We start from the raw sequence: 23,704 nt of genomic DNA, 5'->3' as shown, positions 1-23,704 counted from the left end.
TGATTATTAAAAACACTGCTCGATTACAAAAGTAAAATCGGTGGTGGGATCGAAATGGGAAAGAAAGACTGCAGGCCATTCTTAAATGGAAGGACAAATAGTGAGAAATCTTTTGTTGTAGATTTGCAGTTTTATAGATAAACCCCTGGGCTATTTTAATACTCAGCTCAGCAACGAACGTGGGGCTCAGTTTGACCTATAATTGGGTCTGGGTCAAGAGTGTAGCCAGAAAAATAAAATGCCCTCACTTTTAACCACATGACGGTAAACAGGTGAGCTAAGTGAGAGACCCTGACCATTTCTATGCAGGCCTTTGAGTACTGTTCCGCCCTCTTCCATGCAGAAAATACAGAAAAAAACTATGCTTTTACAGCACAATTTTAAAAGGATTTGCCCAAAGAACTGCATGTTTACGAGTCTTTCCTTCTTTCTTTCAAACTCGTTTATTTATAGGTAAAATAAATACAGCCGTCAATTTAGGCGTATCTACCATCAGCAAATAAAAGCCCGCAAGTAGTACAACTGTGCGAGAGGGAGTTACCATTAATGCAAAGTTTTTTTGAGAAGAATAAATATGCCACTTTCCTAACTGGGGAGGGACGTGGGTCCGACGGGTGGGGATTAGGCAGGCTATGCAGGAGTGGCTATGTAGGTGGGTGGGGTACAACCATTCATTATAGGAGGAGCTGGTGTCCATGAGCACCAGGAAAAACTGGGTAAACCAGTGGTATGCCCCATTCCCGGGTAGTTAGGGTAAGGAACCTCACTGGGGAGGAGGACATGTTCTTTCCTTTTATTCTTCTTTAATATTTTCGTTCTGTCTTTTACTTATCCCTTCTATCTTTCTACCTTTCTTTCCTTCTTTAAACCTTTCTTTCTTTCATACTTTAAAGTATTTTCTTTCCTTCTTTACACTCTTACACATAGATTCATCAATCTCAAATTCTGCGATTCTTATATAGCGAGAAAATGCGAATCGCAATGTAGAAATCGCAGAATGGGATTCAAGAAAAATTGCGATAAAAAAAAGCGATTCGCAATCGGCCGCAATCGCCGATTGCGAGTTTCCGAAAATTGCATAAAATTCGCAGAATCGGCAGATACCCATGTTGAAATTGCGATCTCGCAATTACCGAAATCGCACATTGCGATCTCACTAATTGCGAGATCGCAAAAACGGGAAGTCGCATTCTGAGCACAGTGATGACATCACAACCAGGAAGTAGGCTGGTTCCACCCTCATTCAGCATTGTGCGCTTGAAGTGGAAGCAGCATTGCTCAGAGCTCCAATCCAGAGTACCTCCAGTTGAAACCCAGGAGACACCCCACTGCTGAACATGTCACAGGAAGCTGCAGGGGAAACTTCCACAGGAAGGAAAAGGAAAATAAAATTTTCTGAACAAGAACTTGACTATCTCATAGAGGGAGTGTGCAAGGACCACAACCGCCTCTTTGGGAAGGACTCGAGAAGGGTGCCTGAGGCCGACAAAAGGAGGATCTGGGTGCGCATCCGCGCAAAAGTAAATTCTGTAGGGGTGACCCAGCACTCTGTGGATGATCTGAAAAAACGCTGGTACGACCTCAGAGGGGGTGCCAAGGAGAGGATCGCAGAGAGGCTGGGGGAGCGTGTTGCGACAGAAGGAGGAGAGCCCACTGTCCCACCCAACACCCCACTTGAGGACCGAGTAGAGGACACCCTAAATCCCCAGGCATGCGTGGGGGTAACACAGCTGGACTCCTCCCGATCCACCCAAGATACACAAGGTAAGTGCCATGCGACTGCGACCTTGTCCCCTAACAATGGCCATGACCCCAGATCATCCCATTAGAATCCCCAGCCATGCAGCCAAAGCACACCACAAAAGCCCTATTGCATTGTGGGACATGTAGTCTGACCACATTTACCATCTAGCCCCATACAGCCAGACCTGTTCAGTGAGAGTCAATCCTGCAGCGAGTCAGGGAATGGTAGCCTGCATGCATGTAGCAACCTTCAATGTGTAAGAAACATGTCATTAATCAACGTCCACTTTACATCACAGGTGGCGCTGAAGTACCCAGTAAGGATAGTGATGCCCTGCTAATTGAAGACATCACTGAGGGAGACGTACATCCAACCCCACAGCCAGGACCATCAGGGAAAGCTGCCGCACCAGCGGTAGTACCACCACCTGCCCCTGTGGACAGTGCCATCTCAGTGCCAACAGGCGCAGCACAACCACAGCGTGTGACTCAAACATCAGTGGGGCTGACAACAACAGCTGCAGCACGCAGACAAACCCGCCGCACTGCTGCTGTGAAGAGCCAGTCCAGCGGACTGGTGAGGGAGCCGCGCAATACCATTTCACGCGCTGGCAGGGGGCTGAATGTGCGGGCACCTGGGCTCTCTATTGAGCGCCGTATGCTCCACATCCACCAGACACAAGCCCGTCATCTCGCAGCAATACATCTCCAGCTCAACAAGACCACTAGGAATGTTGGACAGCTGTCAGACCGGATGGAGAGGATGACCGCTGCAGTGGAGGCCAACACCCAGGCCATGTATAGCCAGCGTGACATCAACCGGCGCAGACACCGGCAGCTGCTGACCCGCCTGTCTGCATACACGTGGTCAAATTATATCATCGGCAATGCGACCTCCCAGCTATCACGACGCTCCTTGGCCATGCAAGTGCAAATGGTCCAGTGCTGCCAGGACGTCGCAAGAGCACTGGAGCAGGTGACCACTGCAGTGCAGGGTATGCAGGCATCTGGCCATGGCTAGGCGGGTGGGGATGACTCTAGTGAAGCTAATTCCAGCCACAGTAGCCAATCCGTGCCACTGGTGATAGCACCCCGCCGCAGCACCAGGCCCTCTGCTGCCTCACGGGCAAATCCGGAGGAAGAGCTGGAAAGAAGATTGGGAGCGTCCGCCCGGAGCCGCCATTGAACATTAGTATTGTACCATGAAGGGCCATGCTGCTGCAACAAGCATGCCCTCCTCAAATACACGGGACATATCACGCAATATGGCTCTCATGTTCCTGTGTGAGGAATTACCACTTTATTGTGCAAAAAACAATAACAAATATTCTGTTAAACTTAATCTGACTCATGTCATTATTTCCATTGTCATGCATGAGTGAAGTGTTGGGTGTGGGGAGTGGGTGCACTAGACACAGTTAATGGTGATTTGGTGGCGACGCCTGTGTCCTTCTGCAGGATTCTCCCTGCGTGCATGACGCACATGAGCAGGTGGTCGGTCGTCCTCTTCCAACTCACTGCCAGAGATCTCTACAGGTATCCTGCGCTTGGTAGTAATGTTGTGGAGGATTGCACACACGGCCACGATGCAGCAGCAGACCTCAGGCTCGTATTTGATGGCCCCACCAGTCTTGTGAAGTATGCAGAATCTGCTCTTCAGAAGGCCAAATGTAGGTATGGGGTGGGGAGGCACTCACGGAGAGCGTAGGCGCTGTCACCTAAATGATAGGAGCAGAGGGTGAGTGCCCATTCTGCGCAGCTACATGATCACAGTGTACTATTTGGGGGCTAGTGTCCCTACCTAATAGGTGTCCTTCGCCAAAGTCTCCCCTGGCCAGTCGTGTGTGAATGCCGCTGTGCCGGAATATGAAGGAGTCATGTGTGCTCCCGGGTACTGTGCCACTATGTCCGTGATGAATGTCTTAGCGTTGCACGCCATCTGGATATTGAGGGAGTGGTAGGACTTGCGGTTGCAGTACATGTATTCCGTTTGAGCTGGTGGGCGGATGTGGGTACAGTCAATGCATCCTATTACATGTGGGAATTGCGCACCGTTGTAGAATTGACTCTTGGTCTCAATTCAAGTCCTGTTGGCTGGTCGGGAATGAGATGTAGTGGTGTAGCCGGGTCAGCATAGCCTCCAGGGAACTCTTTAGGCAGCGGGACATGGTGCTCTGGGATATCCCCCCTGCAACAGCGACTATCCCCTGGAAGCTTCCGGAGGCCAGTAGGTGCAGGCTGCACAATACCTGGACATGTGTGGGCACGGCATTGGTTCTCCTTGTTGGGTGCTGCATCAGGGGGTCTAGGTCCCGGATCAGCTTGATGATCATTGCCCCATTCAGGCGGTACTTAAAGTAAATTTGCTCCGCAGTTTGGCCCTGAAGGGTGACCCGCTGCCGGAATATTCGCTCCTGGATCCTACGTCTGTTCCGTGCTGCAGCCTGGAGCCATCGCCGCCTGACCACCATGTAGAGTCCTGGCATTGTGAGAGTCCTCATGCTCCTACTGTGATTCCTTATGTGTGTTAGTTCAGGTCTGCACCTGTGGCTTGTTAGATAAAATGTTTTTTTTTCCCTTCATGGTTACCACCTGCTTTTGCTTCTCCTTAATTTTTCGTTTTTTTGGTAATTGCGAGTTTTCATGAATTGCGTTTGCGATTATTTAGCGAAATCGCACTATAAATCGCACAATCCATGGATTCTCGCTATTTCCTATTCGCTATAGGGGTTCCTCCTAGATTCTACGATTTATTTTGCGATTTTGCGAATTCGCATTTTCAGTGTTTTTCACATCATGAATAGCTTATTTGTTAATTGCGATCGCAATAGCTAATTCGCAGCTATTGCGATCGCAATTTAGCTTGATGAATCTATGTGTTAGTCTTTCCCCTTTTGTTTTCCTTCTGTTTATTATTTTTTCCTTCCACCTCGCCTTCTTGCTACCCTTTTGCCCTTCTTTATTTCATTTCCTTTGCTTCTCCCCTTCTTTGCTTCTTTCCTTATTCATTCTTTTACTTAATTATTTTCCTGCCCTTCCTCCCCCCTTCGTTCCAATATTCCTTCCCTTCTGTAATTATTTTTTCTTTTTTCCTCTCATTTCTCTTCTTCAGAATTTTTAAGTTTGCTTTCCTTCTTTCTTTCCCTCACTCATCTTCTTTTATAATTTTGTTGTTACTTCTTTCCTTCCTGCCACCCTTCTTTCACTTACTTTCTTTCCCTCTATTTTATCTTCCTTTCACCCTTCCTTCTCCCTCTTTTTGATTAGTTTGTGCTTTTTAATCAGCTGTGCTTCCTTTCTTTCTGAACATTTTTCCGTCTTATTAGTCTTATCTCTTTCATGTTCTATCACTCCATTAGCCTCTTCTATATTTTTGTCATTACCTTAATTTCTTTTTCTTTTTGTTCCCATTTGGCTCTCCTTTGACCAACCCCACTGCTATGCTATGTATCATATTTCTTTTAATATTTATTAGCTTCAGATTTTATTTTGTGACATGCATATCACCAATAAAAGATAATAAACGGGAAGTTATTCTGACCCCCGCTGAAGCTGGTAAAGCGGGGGGCTACGCTATGCCTTTGATCAGGGTTTTGAAATCATCACTTTCACACAGACATATAATATACGTAAAATGAGATTTAGGTCCTCCCCTCCAACAACTGGCTTGTTTGGCCAGCCCTTTTCAGCCCCAGGCTTAAGATTTAGCCAATCACATTTTGGCACAGTTCAGTGACGTTTTTCTCTCTAACTGGTTGCTATAGGAGTTATTACAATGGACTGTATGAGAATCTATTTTGCAGCTATAAGTCGCCCTCTGCTTCTTGGCCCTTGCTCTTGCCCCTTAGCAACCCCCCATGTGAATGGTTATTCTGGCTCCTATCCACACTCTCACTTTCCTGTGTGTCAGTTTCTTCCAGTCCTTCCTCCCATCTTTCGCTCTTTCTCCTTTGTGCTTCCAAATCACTCTGCCCACCAAACCCTTCTAGTTTCTCCTTCTGGCTCCTCCATTTTCCCCTTGTTTGCTCCTCATTCCAACAAGGCGGCTTCTCATTAGTGCCACCAGGGGTTGTAGAAATCAAAGGCTGCCCGAATGTAAGCTTCCTTGTCTTTAGCACTGTCCTCTTTTTGTCCTTATGTCAACTGAAGGTCAGGTGGCAAGGAAGCCTTAATTAAAGTCCCTAATTTCTGTTTTTGGTCAAAGGAACTAAAAGAACAGGACACAAAGAAGGCACCCTTGTCATCCAAACGTAATTTGCCATAGAGACAGAAACAGGAATGTATGGAAGGTAAGAGCACCTTCAACTCAGCCTTTCTTTTCTTCAAATTGTCTGTGTTTTATGTGCTTAAGCTGCATGTGTTAGCACTTTAAACACAGACCGAATAGCTATGCCAGTGCTCGTTAGGTCTCACCTGAAACAGCGCATGTGCGGTCTGTTGCAAGATATTTGGTTAGCTTATAGTAGGCTTAGAACCCACCCATTGTTATTGGATGCGTTACTGTGTCCTTACACAACTTGTTTTTCTTTTTAGTGGTACTTTTTTAGGTATCACCCAAATAAGTGGCGCGACTTCTGATGCAGGTTCACAAGCACGAATCAGCTAAACCTTACATTATGTCCCTGCATTGGCTGCCGTGGCTGAGAGAATCCAGTTCAAGGCTTTGTGTATTGCCCATAAGGCACTCTCAGCTAAAGCCCCTCCGATTCTTCAATCTATTATCTCCCCATACTCCCCTAAAAGATCTTTGCGCTCTGAAAAAATACATCTAGCAAGAGTCCCTAGAGTATACCGCGCCCGGAGGGGGGGGACGTCTTTTTTCCCTCATCGCAGCAAAATGCTGGATCAGCTCCCAGATCATATCCGCCTCGAGGCCAATCATCTCTCTTTCCGCAAACAGCTGAAGAATCTGCTGTTCTCTGTAACTTTCTGATTGCTTGGGTGTTTGATGGCTTTGTCTCTAGCGCTGGGAGGCCTTTGGTAGCCATGCGCATTACAAGTGTCTATTGAATTCAATTCAATTAAAAAAGCACACATGCGCAAGTCCTTTTGAGATCTATTGTAGCTTAAATCTAAAAAGGGCATAAAGCCCATCCATTTATATTTTACACACACAGATTTTAGTTTCTTTTTTCTTTTTGATTCGACACATAAATTGAGTAGGCAGCTTCACAATGCCACTACATGCCACCTCCCTCCACTGAACTCCACTCGACTCTCCTCTGTGCCACTAACTTTTAGCCCTGCCGAACAGCAGCCACGCTGGTGTACAGCATGGCTAAAACACTCAGGCAAAGCCAATAGCTCTCCCATAGAGGAGACCTATTGGCTTTGCCAATGCTTCTTCTTCTTAGAGTCTGTGTGTTTTCCAGCTGTCTCCCTTGTGAGCTTTCTGCCACCCATTTCCATGTTGCATTGTCTCACGATGTGCTTCTACCCAACGGTGTGCGCTTCTCAGTCCCCTACCCAGTCTCTATATATGATCTATCTCATGCTAGACTGTTGGTCGGTTCCAGGATGTTTACATCCCCAGTCCTTCCTGCCCATCTCCATGCTGCTCTATGCTCCTATTGTTTCTGTCTTGCTGCCTCGTTGTGCGCTTCTCTGCTCCCAGTGTTGCTTTGTCTCTAGTGGCCGCTCCTCCACTATGGCGGTGGAGCATCGCCCCACTGCTTTCTCGCAGTGCTAGAAGCAATAACCTAAAATGGTAATACAGTTTATTTATTAACATTTTATGTTTGCTTTGCGGGTGGGCGGGGATGATCTGCTCTCCGAGCAGGGGAAGGAAGCAGTGGTGTGTCTACTCCTGAGGGTGCAAAGACTGTTTGGTCGGCTCTCTCCGGCCGCCCAAAACAATTATGCACAATTATGCACACTTTGCCCTTCTCCAAACAGGCTGCATTGCAACCTACATGTAGAACATGTCATCCCCTACAGCCCCTGGCTGGGCAGAGTCCCGACCAATCACAACGCTCCACTTGAGTGTTGTGATTGGCAAAGGGGAGGGAAGGGAGGCTGCCTGCTTCCTGTTCCTGCCAGAGGCAGGAAAGCAGGAGCAGTGAAGACTCAGGACCAGGCAAAGCAGAAAAGTAGGTTTTAATTTCTCTTTTTTTTTTAAATTATTAGACTCTCCACACAACACACCCGCCCATGCGACTCTGCACTCCCTCCCCTCCCCAACTGTGAGCCATGTCGGCAGTGACTGTCTTCGACCATTCTCAGTCTGAATACACAAATAAAGTTACCCTTACAAAAATGGTACACAAAGGAACAGAACCAGGTTGAGGAGTGGTGCAGAACGTTGACCTTTTTCTGGGGTGGAAAGGAAGAAGCTTTTCCGACTGCAAAAATATATTTTTCAGTGGAGGAAAAATTAAAGGGCTGTAGACGACAGGCTTTTGCAAATGCCACCATCCTCAATTTGCTGATCTCTGAAAAGATGGAAGTTGGATTTGGCTTTGCCAGAATTTCAACTCAATACCTGCAGGTTTCAGTAGACGTTTGTGGTTAGTATCTCTCTCTCGTCTCAGAATCTGTAATGCCATGCAGTTCATCGCACTCAAAAGAGACAGTCTTGTCTCTTTGTTGGTTCTGTTCACTGTGTCTGCTCCTGTACTTAACTTCGGTAAATATTGGCAATGGCACCTCCGTTCGTTTGCATAGCTCCTGCAAACTAATGTACCATTTCTTTAATATGCATCACGCCTACGGGCGTTAAACATGCAACAAGACAATCTATAGTATAGACCAAGAGAACACAGGCCTCTCAATGGCGTGCCCAGGGTCACCGCACCCAGGAGGAGTTGGCATGTGTAAGGAGGAAGCCCTCTACACAGTTAGTGCATATCGGTGGTGTGGCCAGCCTTCATAAGGCAAGTACAGACACAACATTTCTCAAACAATCCAACTGGTCTCCTACCTTACACCTCCCACCCTCCACATGATACCTATTCACTCTTTTATTCACACAACCTGTTCTTTAACCCCACACACTAGATCTGAGAATATGCGTAGCCTGGTTTATGGTAACAATCTTTTCTAAAGTATAGGCCGTTTTTATGCACTGCTTTCTGAACCTTGAAGAGTCAAACTAGACTAAGTATGTAAAAAAACTGTAGTTTAAGTTTATTTTTTTTTAAGTAAAAAAACTGTAAACCAGTAAGGCGGCTCAGTGAGTTGAATCATGTGCTTAAAAAAATATATATTTCCATGAACAAGGCTCAGAGAAAGCTGAAACGCATTGGGCCCATATTCCCAGTGATGATAATCAAAAGAACCTTCTTCACTGATTCCCGGCTTCTGTGGCATTTTCTTATGGGGGGTCTAAGAGTGGGTGTGTAATACACACTCAAAATACAACAAAGGTCAAAGTGACGTTGTAGTTACTCTAAAATGTTACTTACAAAAAGTCAAAGTGTCATTCGCTCCACCGCCATGCAAACTGTCATTTCAAATGTCATCAGTGATGTTATCGATGCAGTGATTAAACATGTCATGAGTTATGTACTATGAGAGGGTATAAGCAGTGCATGGCGAGGGAACGAGTTATAGTTATTTATTCAGGCGAGTTATGGTTACTTCACTTATCTATAACTGGTGAATTTCAACTTTTTTATTTTTTATTTTAAAATTTGTGGTAAGTGGCAATTTGATCTAACTATAACATCACTTTTGCCTTTGTTTTTTATAGTGTTTTTTTTACAATACCTAACTATGACTGTCACTTTAACTGTTCATTTTTTTTCATCAGTGAATTTCAAGGATTGTTTAATGTTAAGTCACCACAATAGGAAGGCCTGTTGGCTTTTTCAATGGGTGACTACATCAAAATAAAAGACAGACCTATTGGCATTGTCAAAGAGTCACAACATCATTGCAATTTCTGTCAAACATTTAAATTAATAATTTGTAGTCAAAACAACGTTAAGCATTTGTTGAGGGTCATTCTTGTAAACTCAAGTCACAAAAGGGAGCCATAAGACCAGCCACAATGGGTCCCTGCATTCTCAAGCTGAAGATCAAAAGCTCCAGCTCTAGGAAAGCTTAGAAGTATTATCATCTTTTCCTGGAGTCAAGCTAAAGAGGCCTGAGGAAACATGGTGTTAATAAAAAATAAAAATAAAATTCTTGGGAGCTTCTGCACTCCCTACAGCCCCCCCCCCTACAATACTTACAGAACATAACAGGTTTTGGGCACCACCATGAACAGCAACATATGTGACTAAGTATGTGATGGGCATTATGCGGCGCTCCTTACCAGGAGCAGTAAATTATAAATGAGCGTCTTTTGGTGCTCATCAATTATTCCTTACTGTGTCCTTTTTTATGTCTTTTATTTTTTTTATGTGGGGGTCCCCGTCCCACCTGGGTCACCGCAGCTTGTTTGTTTTTTGGGGGGCACAGGGGAAACTTTTGGATGCATACGCGCCAGGAGACTCCGTCAGGAGTGGCAGTTTGCACTTCAGAAAATCACTTTTAATTTCATTCATTCATTTCATTTCATACAGAGGCAAGGTGATACCTAATGTAAGCAAAACTGTTCCTGAGTTGCTTGTGTTCCAGTTTAGGGAGGACCTGGCTTGGCAGTACGGGCCGGACTGTTTCTTTTGGAGCAGGATCAAGGCTGATTTGCATATAGGTGGGTACAAACTGAGGTGGCATGGCGAGCAAAAGAATGGTGGGCTGGAGTGATACCCCTAGCTATTGCCAGTGGTTAGACTCATTGCAAGCAGCCTCCCATCACCTTTTGTGTGTTTCAGATACCTAACTGTTCTTCACTTCCGAGCCTGCAGTTGGATAGCTAACGGGCAAAGCTCTTTCCCCAGTTGATAACTTAAAGGAGTGCTCATCTTTAGGTGGGAATATGTGGACTGCTGTTCACTACGAGAGTAACTGAGGGACTGTGATTAACCTCAAATGGGTTCCCAATGAATGGTGTTCAGCGTCAAGTGGTTAGGTACTCGAGAACACTCCCAGGACAGTGGATCACTGATGGAGAACAGTTCTCGTTGGGTGGAAAATGAATGGTCAGTGCTTATCTGCTAGTGGATAACACAAGTACAGCTGTCATCCTAATTTTAATTGCGAATGATGGTACTCGAGTAAATAAAGGGCAGTGTTGATTCTTCAGTGGATAAATGTGTAGGGCAATACATATCCTCAGGTGAATAATGGACAATATGCATGCTATAGTGCACAACAAATGGTAAGTGTTCATCCACGGGGGATAACTAAAAAGAGTAGTGCTCATCCTACAGGGGATAATAAGTGGACAAAGCATTCCCGCAGGTGACAAACTCACGAGCAGTGGTCATTCTCCGGTGGATAATTTCTGGCCAGTCCGCAACATCTAGTTGTTAACAATAGCGCAGTGCTCATTATCAAGTGTATAACTCATAGAAAATGCTCACAATCAGTGGATAACCACACAAGTGGAATGTTCTAGCCTTCATGTCTGTCATTTTAATAGCCAGGTGGTATTTTCTAGGGGAAAGGTTCACAGAGTGCAGATCTTTGAATTTTTCAGATTTTTATTTTTCTGGATGTTCAAATATATATTGTTTACCTTCTCGACTGTGCCCTTTTTAGTTGGCAAAGCTCTCTTCAGCAAAGCACAAGAAAAAAAACGCTTTTTGATGTTTTCCTGTCCCCTGGGGCATATTTGGGTCAGCGATGGATTTGGTTATGTTGACATTAATTTATTGTATGATTTTTTTGGCCGGCTGTGGTCTTCACTCACTGTTGAGAGGTGACTGTTGTTATGGTTACACTAGGAAACCATCTTCAGAGAATGCTTCATACTCCTCGGCGATGCTAATAACAAACAGGGTCAGATCCCATTGAAGTTGTTTTTAATGGTTCTGCCACAAAATTCAAACCAATTAATTTATTAAACATTGCACCGTAGTACAACCTTCTGAGACATTTTCCAGTTCAATTGACTTATGTCCTCTCGTGAAACTGGTGTTCGACATATAACGAGCCTCTTGACGAAGTTCCGTATGTATACTCGTACAGAACGTATATCCAACTTTTGTAGTAGATGGGCCTGGAAGTTTTACTTAGATGCAGCTACAACCAGGTTGAATGCATTCAGCATGTCCTGAACACTTCGTTTACTGCACTAGGTTTTCGTCACATGCATAAAATATAGGCAACAAGTTTCCTAGGCGAATCCATTTAACTAGCAGCATACAGCTCTTAGTCTATTCAACCAGCTGAACCATTCTATGAGCTGCAGTCTCGACGCCATTAGTTCTACATTCCTAAAAAAATATAATCCGGTCCAATGGAATTATGCGGTTTTGCAGGTGCAGGGTTTTCTGTATAATTATGGATTTGCCACATAATCCGTTATCTGCTGCATAATCTGCAGAGTTAAAAAGTGTTTGTGGCTCATACAGATGAAAAGTTACTAAAACGCTGCATGTTTTGCCACCAAGGAAGGCCCTTTGCCTAGGTTGATCAGTTCTTCTGATCAGTTTCCTTTCTGTTGTTTCTTGCTGAATTTGGGCGTTAAACTGGTACTAATTAGGTGAACTTGTGCAAAAAAGGCACAATAAGGAAGTACAACTATCAAAAAAATAGGCCGTGCTACACCTCAATTAGCATTTTCTTGCTTTGTAATGTGGTCAACAAGGGCACATAATTTGGTTCTCCCCTGCCACATAATTCCAGTTGTCTTGGCTATAATGCAATAATAACCTAAAGTACAACATTGCCATGATGTAGAAAAACTGCAAATTTTAAATTCATCATGGCTTTTCTCATTAGCATAATTACAACATTAACATCTACAATTAGGACACCAGTTTCAACGAATAGCACATTTTAAACGCTGAGCTCTGCATGGTGTCTTGTTAGCCATTAACAAAATACCGTGAAAGTTGGTCAAACAGTAGCCCGTTTTCTCATCTTATCATGGCAAATACTGCGCACGAGGAACAATTAATTGATAAGATCCAGTCTGTATTTTCCTGCCTTTTGTTCACTTAAATAAACACATACGCCGAGAAACAGGCAATGAAGGAGGCAGCGAGCTGGAGGGGTCCCATCACAGTGGATGCAAGTTTGGGGGCCCAAGAGTTTTCCAGACATTTGTCGGGTGGGCATGGACTGATCAACTGAGGAAGAGAGGCCAGAGGAGGGTTATGCTACCAAATTTCCTATAAAAGAAATCCACCCCACACAATTCATATGGCACGTTCCAACCAATAAACTTTCTTAAGTGGGCATGGACTGATCAACTGAGGAAGAGGGGCCAGAGGAGGGCTATGCTACCAAATTTCCTATAAAAAAAAATCCACCCCACACAATTCATATGGCACGTTCCAACCAATAAACTTTCTTAAGAGATGGAATTCTGGGCTGTCCGTCCCATCACTCTTCGGCGTATATACATGGAGCTCTGTGTAGAGTATTCTAATGCACAACGTGTATAATATAGACTAGGGATTAGCAGCCGCCTCAACAAAGTTTTATAAAACCCATAGCAAAACAAACATCGGAAAAGCTAAAAGGCTAGCAGCCAATGTCAGAGTTGTTGGCTTTGCAACGCTATGCTTGTCTTATAATTAGGCCCTGCTTCCAGAAGGAATTTCAGGGGCGAAGCAAGGGGTTACTTCTAGGATACCGTGATCAGCTTTTCTCTTCTAGGAAATGAAGGGCTACCTGAGAACACACAGACAGCGTGAGAGGCTAACACGGAGCGAAAAGGTGTACAACTTAGGTGTGTTATGAAGTGACTGAAAGGGGACAAGAGACAGACTTCGGCCACTTCACAATTGCGACATCTAGAAGGATATTTAACTGTCAGTGCCTAGAAGAGGTCCATTTTCTGTGACTAGTAGCTCTTCAGCCCAACCATGACTTGGAAGAGCCCTTACTTTGTTCATTAAGCTTAGCTCCTTTGCTCGAGCCTTCATCCTGCATGATTGTCTGAATCTCATCATTGGTCCTCAAGGACTCTGCATTATTTCAACCTGCTAGGCAATTCTGAGGTCAAAGGGCAATAAGGAATAGCTTGGCTGAAGGTAGACTCTGGAAGGCCACAGGGAACTTAGGCAGAAAACAGGTGTCTTTTCTAGGCAGAAACCTATAGATTCGACCTTCAGCTGAAAAAGAGGTATTTAATAGCTAGGAGAGCATATATGCTCCTTTCCATACCGAAGACAACACCTGAACCCTTAAACTACGTTTCATGGTATGGTGACCCTCCATGTCACTTTTAAAGCAGCAGTATTTCCAGAACTTTAGGGGAAAAAAATGCTTAACTACAGTGTGGTTACAACAATAAAGCGTGTAAACCGTGCAAAACATAAAATAGAAAAATCAAGAGCCCACAATTGCTGCTATGGCCAGAAAATGAAGTTGTGAAAGCACAACACGCCTGGTGATTGCAGCAGCAGCGGCCCATGCAGATAAGAGTGGTGAGGGTAGCAGGGATATCAGCAGAGGACCACGAGGGAAAATTAAATAATTTATTTTCCCTCATTGATGTCTGTCGAAATCTCCCCTTGCGATGCCCTACCACCCCACCGCTCTTACCTGCACGGGCCGCGGCTGGATTGCAGGACCTGTCTTCTGGTGGCTCACCTCTTCAGACACAATCATCTTTCCAAGCCAATCCATATACGGTACCCATAACCAGTCCACTGACTTCAGTACTTGGAGAATTCAAACTCAAACTCAATGTTCCCAATTTACATCAAGCTATGACTAGCCTGGTTACATTTAACTTTCTGAATGAAAACTCAACTGTATTCATTCATTGACTAAAACACAGAGTGTAACTATTTTCAAAGACCAAAGAGAGGAAATCGGATTAAAATAAAGGATATATAACGGTATGTCTACATTGCTGTGGATGCCCTCATATCAAGGTTCACAGGAGCCACCGGAAGCATTTACCTATGCTGAATCTAAATGGAAATTGCTTACGTAGTCTATGTTTATCCTGAACATATGGAATGTTTTCAAACCCTCCGGGTATACACTGGCCGCTCCTGATTTATTAACTTTGCCTTGCTCAGCCATTTGCTAACTGGGTTCCTATGTAACTTGCAACATCCTTAAAAAATACAGTAGGGGACTTTCAACTAATTTATGTAGAACCTGGTCAGAGAGAGAAGAGAACCCAAAACAGGAAGACGTGTCCCACTTGAAAGACGTGTTTCAGGAGCAGCAGGAGATCTAGTCTACATTTTGGTCAAAGCTAGCAGCGTTAAATAGCTGAATGTGTGAAATATCTTCAATAAGTTTTAGCAATGTGATAACACGAACACAAACAGATGGTTGTCAACTTGGGTCCTGCATCTACCAGGAAGCTCAATATTCAGTAACTCATACACCCTACAAATGGGCCTACAACCATTGAAGAAACTAGCTCAAACTCCTAACAGCTAGGAAAGAAAAGACTTTGTTCTGGGCGGAGGAGGGATAGAAAGGACTCGATGATCCTCCTATTCAAAGCGGAGGATTAGCTCAGGCATCAAAAGTATGCAATAATACGTCCAACTTGAGAGGCAGCAAATTACGTATGCAATGTATAGCTGCTACCCATTCCTCCACGTATCATTGGTTACACACATCTGGACATATGAAGGTTAACGAGAACAGCTGTTCTACTAATTGCAATGGCGCACATTATCACAGAGAATCCAGACTCAGGCCAGGCTTTGAAAGTAATGCACGCTTTACTGTTACTCAGCATTTTTGTACCTCTCAGTGGTACAATCTCATAGTGCTGTGAGCTTTACGAGGACTGTTCTTGAACGGAACTAGGTTTACATTTAAAACAGTGTGATTGTATGTTGGAAAGCTGTGGGTTTTGCTGGTGTCAACAAAGTATTCAATTTTGAGACAATAACACCAAAACAGAATTACTGTAGCCATGCTGTAAAAACATAGTCACTGCTTTATAGAACATACAAAAGTTAATTCAGCTATTCTCATAAAACGCGTCTCCTAATAATAAACATATATAAGAAGTGATATAAAAAGCTGTGCTGAAGGTTGCAAAATTATAAGCAAACTATTAAACGAGTGTGGGATACACTTTGCATCTTCTCCCACAGAAATATCAGTGTCCATGCTCTGGTGGTGCGCTATGTACAACTTTCCAGGCGCGCCTCTGTCAACACTAGCGATTCTATTTGAACCGATAAGAGGCAACAAACACGGAAAGGGCGGTATACTGGGGAAGGCGGAAAAGGTCATGGCAGTTTATCTGGGAAAAGGGAAGTGGAAAGGGCGGACAGTATGATAAAGAAATAGGAGAGATTAAGGGACAACAATGTTAACGGCCAGGACACTTCATGAGAGAATAGAGAAGGGGTTGAGTGGATTTGTTCAAAAGAAAAAAAATAACCAAGAGATGGTACAGCTGAAACGTAGACAATAGGAGGCGATAAAGCGAAAAAAGAAAACAACATATATTTCCAGGATTGTCTTTGAAGCATGTGAGAGACGTGTATGCTTCTCGATTGAGGAAATATGACTTACCTCAAATTTTTGCAATGAATTTACATTCCAAACAGTACCATTAACAAACTGGATACTTTTACTCATCAAAATTCTGTAATAGCTAAGGGGTAGATCGAGCTCAAAAACTCACTTTCAGAAGCGCTAGCTAAGTTAAACTCATCTCTACTAGTCATACGCGCAACATTTGCCCAAAGGACACAGCACGTCGCGTTGGCTTTTCAATCGCAGATTGAGTTAAAGCAGGACTGCAGTCCTTCTGTCCTTGGACAGATAACAGCCCCCTCTAATCCTCTGGCCAGGTTTCGGCAGGTCACGACCCCCGTCGGCTGGATACCCACCGCTGGAGGCCTCGCCGGCTCCTGTGGCAGACACATCGCTGGAGACCGACGGCCGCCGCCGCTGACCCAGACGGAGAGGGGCCGAGGGAGCCAGATGGCCGCTGCGTCTGAGGAGCCTGTAATCCCGGGCAGCGACTGAGCGGCCGCGGACACCGGAGCAACAACAGGAAAAGCGGCCCTACAATGGCAGGAAGAAGGCCAGCTCCGCCTGGGCCCCTGCGCCGGGCTCCGGGTTCAGCATTCCTGGCCCGGCGCCCCCTGGCGGCGACTGCGCCTCAGCAGCTCCGTGCGCCACCTTCAAGCCAAGGGAAAGGACAAAACGCCACCGCCGTCCGCCTGGTAAAGCCGGCCCTTGACTAATCCGGAGCCGAGAGTGGTCCGCGGACCTCATGCTGGCAGTAAACAGAAGGGGAGCCCGTCACACAGAGCTCCGCCCATCCCCTGCCCTCTGTCGAAAAATGTGTCACCGAAAACACTGACAGCAAACCAGCTCGTCAGATTAACACAGATAAAAAAAACAGCCACAATGCCAGTCCGTCTGAGCCGAAGGACACCTGTGCGATCAGGCGTCTCCTGCTTGCACAGCTGAGACCCAGCGGAGTATGTCACTAGTAAACTTGTATTCACAATAGGCTGCAGTACACAGAGCAACACCCGGCCCCGCATTCAAGCTGATACTGCACATGCCTGCACCGGTCCCTAGAGACGCTAAATAAACGCCCAATCTGTGTAATGACGGCTGTCGTATACTTTAAGCCACTTTCACCTCACTGGTTACCTTACCCTCTTCGTGGAATGCGATGACGAAGTAATCTGAGCACGAAACATTCCACTGTTGTAATGGGCGGCCGGAAAACGCAACCGTGTAAACCAGCAAGGCACAGTTAGACATTGAATACAGTGACAGGAAATACACCCGGGGATGTCTAACCGTGCCCTACAGCCTGTTATCAAGCGAGTACATTTGTAACTCATTCTGTCAACCTTGCACGGGTGAAAGTCTATGAGCGATCTGCAGGTAAAAGATCACTGCAACATGTGGATTAAGCTACCGAGTCTCTCTATTCCTGCAGCCCCGTTGGGCTCTGATGTAAACAGGTGGACTGATGTTCGACTCTATTTATGGCCAAAGCTAACTGGGCTCCTCATAAATATGTTTTTAATTCCATGCTCAACAATGTCTAGCGTTGGTCGAACTCCCTCTGAATTCGTCACTGGATATTCAGAGATTTGCCCGTGGATCTTATGTGATGAAGACATCTTGCTTCCATTCACCTGTTCATTGAATTCTGGACTTTAGTCTTGGTTTTGTTCATCTGAACCCATTTGGCTGTCACACCTGAAAACAATGACGTGTCAAAGTCCAAGCCTGGAACTGCTGTGCCCTTTTAACATGGGATATTGTTTTACCCCAGGATATCACATTAGTTATCGCGGGTCATCTGGGACTCCAAAGAGTGATACAGATTTGAAGCTCCCCAAAACCCGCTACCATCAAATTCATTGCATGATTAAAGTCCTGTTGGGGAGGGGACAGACACCGCAGTTATTGTCCTACTGAATATCGACAGGAAGAATATCGACATACAAGAATATCTGGGACAGAAAAATCGAAGGAAAATATTGAAATGTAACTCCTAAGAAGGGAAGTGTAGATTTATTATTTCTAGCTCCACATCTACATACCTTGAAATTTATGTATCACATAGATACATATATGTGGCGGTAGGGATAGAAAATCTAGACTTATATGCTGATATCATTTTTCAATTATTTTTATATGATATTTAGTACTTTCAATATTCTGACTTCGATATTTAGTATGCACATGCATCAAGTGCAGTGTGGTCCATACCATAAATATATGTCTTTGAATCTCCACACTTGCAATAGCTTTAACATAGTGGGTCTAGAGCGGGACTCATTTGATGGAGACATCACATTTAAGCCTTTTACTGATATTTTTTTTAATACTACAGTTGGTAATAATGATAAATGAATATTAGAAACGGGTCACATTTTGCAGACTCTCACTGCTATGCTCTCAATGAAACACAGGCTTGAACTGTTTCCAAGTGTGGAAGTTTGGAGAATCACTTTCAATGACCTGAACATTTGAGTGCTTCAAAGGTTATCTGAACAATCTGACCCAGGCCTATGAACAACCTAAACTTAATTTTCTAAAAGTTGAAAGGTTTGAGTACAAATATTTTTGTGATGGCCTATGGCAGTTTTTTATAGACAGAATAACCAGAATGCATGAGGACATTGTACGAAGCTCCGAAGTCCCTTCCAACCACATCCCAACCCAAGCTGCATGAAGTCGAGCAGAGCCTCAACCAATCCTAGCATTGTCAACTAAACCACCTCCAAGTCATAAAAGGCTACAAGACTCAATCAAGAAAAGAGCTAAGACTCTCATTCCACACAAGTCAACATCTCACCCACCATCCCATATCAGCCAGCCCCCCCTCGCCCCCGCAGCAGGCAAAAACCAGGGAGGGTAAACAAATAAACAAAAGATAAGGGTAGCCAAATTGAAACGGTTTCTCAGCATGTCCCAGCATTAGTTATTCTACCACAGTGCGACAACAAGCTCCACCCCCTACCATAGAAACAATCAGCATTTGGGTGGTGAAGGCATCCATCAGTTCCACCGTTGATTACACAAACTCCCTACATGTATGCACACAAACCATCAGAAGTACTGATTCAAAATGATTTAATGTGCTACACCATACTGATAACAAGAAGCAAAATCCCTAGTACTTCACATTCTCAACCCTGAAGACACCACTGGAACCAAAGTACCGTTCAGCATCCTCAGCCTTATCTGCAAATGCATTCACTGAAATGCCTAATACCTCAATGAGAAAATAAAATATTACACACAGCGATGCTCCCTGTCCTTATCAACCCAACCCACCCCAAAAAAAGACAACTGTTACTCTTAGTATCTCAATACTAGGTCAATATGTCGTGTACAGACACTGAGGCTTCTAAGTTGTATATATTTTCTAAATCAATTGTCAATTACTTCAGTCAAGAAAAGTAACTTGCACCAATACAGGTCATGGAACCACAAAAAGACGTGTGCAAAGTTCACAGATCAGCTAATGCTACAGAGAACAGGAGTTTCTATTTCCAAATGTAATGGTACTGATTTGACCGACCTTGGAAAGAAAGACAGCTGATTTATTTGTCTGTCCTGGGTTCAAGTTTATGACTAGTAGACCGCAGCATATATCAGTGACGAGTGTTTAACTCACTGAGCCACGTGACTGGCTAAATGGAGTTCCAGGTGCACATATAGGCTGCAGAAATTGATGTGATTGGCAGGATTGAAAGGGACAGTAAATCCAGCCGTGACGATGGTGAACCATACTGCACGGACAATTCACACTGACTTTACAGGAATTCAGAGGCACACAGAAATATTTTTAATGCCAAAAGAGATCAAGGTCATCTAACTATCTCCCCATTTCACCCAACACAAAATATTTTAGCACTACATGTTAATATCATCATTCTCAATCCATGTGCACTTCAAGCTCCTTATTTCTTTTCTTTTTTTATGTTCTTTACCTTATTTGTTCAACTTAACGCTTTCCTCGCTTTCCATTTTTCTCCTTACCTCTTTTTTCCCACTTAATTTTAAAACTATTTTCCCATGCCAAGATTCTCTATGGGATCCACAATCTTTTGTTTTTGTTAAAAAAACTATTTTTTTGAAGAAAAAGTGAATTCATATATATTTTTTTAACTTTTCTTGTTTTTACCTTATTAAATCCGGAATCACTGGATTTATGCACTTCTTTAGGAATTGCATTTCCACATAATTATCAATTTGGTGTGCGTGCCACATATTCCATCAGTTTCTGAAAAAATTGCAGAGTTTACTTTGTGAGAGCGTTTCTAGCTCAGACAGATCAAACGTTTTATAAACGTTGCCACACATATAGCCACTCAGTCGCGGGCCCTTTTCAGAGGTTAAGTGGGCATATTTAATTTGACTAATTGCTATATTTGGGTGTTAAATTGATACCAACAAGGCGAAACCTTAGCACAGACCGTATTAACAAGTGTATAAATTACAAAGCAGTGATGGCCACAATAGCTGCCACGTAATTTGCCGCTTTTTGCTGCATAATTTAGTCAAGCCTTCCACAAAGTTTGGTTCTCGTCTGCTGCATAATTCCAGTGTCCATTTTATCTGACTAAATTTTATTTTGTTAAATTTGTTTTTACAATTAATGTTTTTCCCATTATTTGGTTTCTCAGAAATGGTTATTTTGTTTTTCTACGCACTCAATGAGTGGTTGTTAATCTAGGTAGGAAACAGATTAGCACAAGTGGAAGCGACCAGGAGGCTCTGCCCAGTGCCTGATATCACGCACTTGGGTGGTCAAATAGTAATCAAGAAGGTTTACTTAAACAGAAAGGAAAGCTAAGAAGGGGTACCGGTCTGATAGGGAGCAGGTCAGGGGGATTAGAGATTCTAGGCCCTGGTAGATCAGTCAATTGCGTTGGATTTCTGAGATCAGGGAGCAGCAAAATATCTTGCATTTTAGCTAAACACGAGAGTAACAGGCTGGGGTGGCCTAAATGTGCTGATGTGTCTGAAAATGTTCAACGGATAAGAGATTCTCTGACTCACAAAAGTACACTATGAATATGGCCTCTCCCTAACCTGCCCCCCTCCCTGAAAAGAAACAGTAGCGTATTGTTACAACAGAAGCAACAAGACTTCTTTGCACCAAGGAAGGGAACAGGCACCAATCCCTTTGGTTGTTAAACTAGAAAGCCATAATGTTCTGATGTCACATCTGTCAATCACTGCCTGCTTACATTCCTGCTACAAACTCATGCTCTCACTAGCTAGGACGGAGGGAGGAAGTCTATTGACCATGCACTCTTTAGTAGCTGAGACTGCAGCCCTGTGAAAGACCGGATCCACTTGAGGTGAGTGAGTTCAGAGGCATAGAGAGCTCCACACGAAGTAAACTTAAATGCCTCTAGGCACATACTGAGGAAAAGTATTGGCATGAGGATTAGATGAGATGAGTTCACAGTATCGTTGTGAGGGCAAGCCACCGAGTATTCCATCTGAAATCCCACACTGTTCAAACGCAACAAGTATGCAGGTCTTTAAACCTTATGTAACTCCTGCCTCCCGTTCGCTCACTCCTCTTCAAATTAACAACTAACCTAGAGAGTCCTATATTATATTGTACCTCCTCGTTAGCCCATCTGATCCCTCTATTCACTTCCCTCTATGCCACCCACTCAGGAACTTCTTTCCTCCACCCATTAACTTGTATCTGCCTCTCATCATTAATCACTATTTTATTTAGGTCCATCTTGACATCCCAGCTGTCAGTATGATGTATTGTTACCAATTCTTTATAATATACTAGAGTCAGCTTTGACTCCACCCAGAGGAGTATTACCCTCTCACATGCTATTGGCTGCTTAGTTTATCAACAAACCTCCTAATGAGTGTTTGCAAGGCCATATATGAGGGACTATTTTACAACTCAAAATTATTCGAGGTCACACAAATTCTTTGGCTCATAGATGGATTATGAACAGAAAGCAATCGTTTTTAGGTCTCGGCTAAAGACGCGCGGAAGCGCGTCTCCGCCGAGATCTTTTGTCAGCGACTGTCCTTCCCAGGAGACAGTGTCGGCCACGCGCATCCCTGGAGGCGATTTGAAACGTGACCGCGCGCTGTGGCCAGGCGCTGTCTCCTGGGAAGCTCAAGCACCACACACGCATGCGCATACACACACAAGCGCCCATGCACGCACGCACATACATACATACATACAGAGACACCCCCCCTGACACATACACACACACGCGCACACACACAAGTGCACCGAGGCCCCCCCTCCCCCGCCGTCACCGTCGCACACATACATACACACACACACACGAGCATACACACACACACGTGCACCAATCCCGCCCCAGCCTTTTGGAACTTACCTTACCTCAGCACGCGGCGCCCAACCTCCTGCTGGCGCGGCCCCGGGGCTCTACACCGCTCACAGGAGCCCCGGGCCGCGAGACGCAACGACTCCGCCTGCCTCCTCTTCCGGTCTGAACGTGGCCCCGCCCCCGTCACAGGCGACCGTGCCTGACTTCCGGGGCGGCCGCGATACTAAGAGACTGCATATTTCCGCCGAACAATGTATTAGTGGCTCCATAATGCTTCTAAGAGCATTTAGTACACTCACCATTCCAGGGCCGAGCACGCGGGACTGCAGCATTCGGCGTTGGTCCAACTTTGATACCCCCGGCCGGACCGTATGAAGACAGCAGGATTCTAGGCTCGCACAACCTCGGCCAATAAACCGTTGCTGCCCGGAGCATTGCGCCCCCAACGTGAACCGCCTATGTTGCTCTGCAGCTCATCGCTGATCCAGTCCCCTGGTTCCACAGCAGAGTGGTGAGTGGTGAGTGCAGAGTGGTGAGTGCAGAGTGGTGAGTGCAGAGTGGTGAGTGCAGAGTGGTGAGTGGTGAGTGCAGAGTGGTGAGTGCAGAGTGGTGAGTGCAGAGTGGTGAGTGCAGAGTGGTGAGTGCAGAGTGGTGAGTGCAGAGTGGTGAGTGCAGAGTGGTGAGTGCAGAGTGGTGAGTGCAGAGTGGTGAGTGGTGAGTGCAGAGTGGTGAGTGCAGAGTGGTGAGTGCAGAGTGGTGAGGGCAGAGTGGTGAGGGCAGAGTGGTGAGGGCAGAGTGGTGAGTGCAGAGTGGTGAGTGCAGAGTGGTGAGTGCAGAGTGGTGAGTGCAGAGTGGTGAGTGCAGAGTGGTGAGGGCAGAGTGGTGAATGCAGAGTGGTGAGTGCAGAGTGGTGAGTGCAGAGTGGTGAGTGCAGAGTGGTGAGTGCAGAGTGGTGAGTGGTGAGTGCAGAGTGGTGAGTGCAGAGTGGTGAGTGCAGAGTGGTGAGTGGTGAGGGCAGAGTGGTGAGTGCAGAGTGGTGAGTGCAGAGTGGTGAGTGCAGAGTGGTGAGGGCAGAGTGGTGAGTGGTGAGTGGTGAGTGCAGAGTGGTGAGTGCAGAGTGGTGAGTGCAGAGTGGTGAGTGCAGAGTGGTGAGTGCAGAGTGGTGAGTGCAGAGTGGTGAGGGCAGAGTGGTGAGT

The 23,704-nt window shown here is 45.1% G+C and overlaps 1 protein-coding gene across 4 annotated transcripts in view; it reads right to left on the bottom strand.

Annotated features, from left to right (window-relative positions):
* MID1 (midline 1) overlaps positions 1–23,704 on the bottom strand; it is a 511,850-nt gene that overhangs the window by 384,566 nt on the left and 103,580 nt on the right. The window contains exon 1 of one of the 4 annotated variants that reach the window (XM_086934784.1): positions 16,566–16,930. The exons of the other annotated variants lie outside the window; for them this stretch is intronic. The gene's annotated coding sequence lies outside the window, so the exon portion shown is untranslated. Of the gene's footprint in view, positions 1–16,565; positions 16,931–23,704 lie in introns of those variants that run through there. 4 annotated transcript variants of the gene reach the window in all.

This window comes from Lissotriton vulgaris, chromosome 8 (genome assembly GCF_964263255.1).
Source record: "Lissotriton vulgaris chromosome 8, aLisVul1.2, whole genome shotgun sequence".
NCBI classification, from domain to species: Eukaryota; Metazoa; Chordata; class Amphibia; order Caudata; family Salamandridae; genus Lissotriton; species Lissotriton vulgaris.
This window is presented reverse-complemented; position numbering and strand designations above follow the sequence as displayed.